The sequence below is a fragment of the Meriones unguiculatus genome, chromosome 5 (assembly GCF_030254825.1).
Source record: "Meriones unguiculatus strain TT.TT164.6M chromosome 5, Bangor_MerUng_6.1, whole genome shotgun sequence".
In the NCBI taxonomy this organism is placed as follows: Eukaryota; Metazoa; Chordata; class Mammalia; order Rodentia; family Muridae; genus Meriones; species Meriones unguiculatus.
Window position 1 is genome coordinate 45,619,745 of NC_083353.1, and position 2,059 is coordinate 45,621,803.

The window sequence follows — 2,059 nt, forward strand, 5'->3', positions numbered from 1 at the left end:
TGTTTCAGGAAGGGACAGTGCTGAGCAGTCATTATGAGCTGCCTGAACTCTCCCAGAGCACAAATATAAGGCACTGTATGAGAAAACAAGCTGCCAACACATCCACACAGACGATCATGTGCTGGAACTCTCCCATGTTTGGTGTGTGAACATCATGTTCTTGCTCACCCAACTTCTCTCTGCCAAAAATACACTGATGTCCACGTGTTCAAGAGGAGGTGACTGGAACCCCACCTCAGAGTATTGAAGGACACACTTGGAGGAAACAGCAGATCATAAATAGAATAAGAAACATCTGGATCATAAATTACAACCTCCAACATTTTCTATAGAAATTTTCTAAGAAATTAGGATTTTCAATAGAGTACAGATAGCCCTGAATAGAATAAGTGCATACCCAATCCATGGGACCACTTTAATTGGGAAGGTCTTGTTTTTTTCTTTCACACAATCCTCCCCATTCTATAAATTACCTGGCCTTCAAGATGTTGTGGGTGAGAACCAAGTAAGATGCTGCTCCTGCTCCAGCAAAACCCAAACCTGCAAAACATGAAAGCACATAATTGCTGCAGTTTTTAATGTTGAGGGAGCTCACACACTGGTGTAGCCACCATGGGACACAGGGTCCAGCCATGGCTCAGCTTAGGACAAGTGAGAGCAGGAGGATGGTCTGTGGGGTAGGAACTAGAATGGAGGTCTTCAGTGGAATAAGCATTCAGGAGCATCTGCATGTTTTCCTGAGGCCAGAAGACTGGTCTGGAGTGGTGTCTGAGGTCTTCCTCATGGTGAGTCATTGTTTTACTTTTCTCCTGAGCCACTCTTTGTTTCCACATAAGATGACTTCACACTATTCTGACATAAGGAACACCTTTTTTTCTGAAATTGGCATTGGAATCTCAGCCAACAGCTTCCTTCTTCTCTTCTACATCTTCAAGTTCATTCGTGGGCACAGGCCCAGACCCACTGACGTGCTCATTGGTCTGCTGGCCATAATCCACCTACTGGTGCTAATGTTCATAGCATTCGTAGCCATGGACATTTTTATTTCTTTGAGGGGATGGGATGACACCATATGTAAACTCATTGTCTACCTGTACAGAATTTTTAGAGGTCTCTCACTTTGTACCACCAGCCTGCTGAGTGTCCTCCAGGCCATCATCCTCAGTCCCAGAAACTCCTGTTTAGCCAAGATCAAGCACAAATCTCACTATTACATCTCATGTGCACTTCTTTTTCTGAGTGTCCTCTATATGCTCATTAGCAGTCACCTCTTAGTATCGATTATTGCCACTCCTAATTTGACTAGGAATAACTTCATGTATGTTACTAGGTCCTGTTCCATCCTACCCATGAGTAACCACATGAAAAGTACATTTTCTACACTGCTGGCCATCAGGGAAGCCTTTCTTATTAGTGTTATGGTCATCTCGACTTGGTACATGGTGGCTCTCTTGTGCAGGCACAGGAAGCAGGCCTGGCATCTTCACAGCACTAGGCTTTCTCCAAAAGCATCCCCAGAGCAAAAAGCTAACAGGACCTTCCTTCTGCTCATGAGCTTCTTCGTGTTGATGTCTGTCTTGGATGGCTTTATCTCCTGCTCAAGAACCATGTTCCTAAATGATTCAACATCTTACTATATCCAACTCTTTGTGGGCCACATCTATGCCACAGTCAGCCCTTTTGTGTTCTTGAGCACTGAAAAACATGTTGTTAACTTTTTCAGGTCTATGTGTGGGAGGACATAAATGTTTGAATATTCATTGATCATTGATGGGCACATTTCTTTATAAGAGGACCCAATACACTGACATCAGAACTGTCAGTCAGTGTTCACATGCTTCGGCGTACATGAAAATATAATGTTTTTTTTTTTTTCTGTTAAAATTATTTACTAACTTGTGTGGTCACAAAATGTAGCAGAAAATTAAACCACATCCCTTTTGTGATAAAATAGGGCATTTTTTTTTGGATCAGACCATAAATAATTTTGAATTTTTTATTATGGTAAATAATATATAGAATAAATGAGCCATTTTACCAGTGTTCAGGTATGTGATTT

The 2,059-nt window shown here is 41.8% G+C and overlaps 1 pseudogene; it reads left to right on the forward strand.

Moving 5' to 3' along the window:
* The first annotated feature begins 857 nt into the window (after positions 1-857).
* Positions 858-1,764, forward strand: LOC132653986 (vomeronasal type-1 receptor 94-like; annotated as a pseudogene).
* Positions 1,765-2,059: the final 295 nt, after the last annotated feature.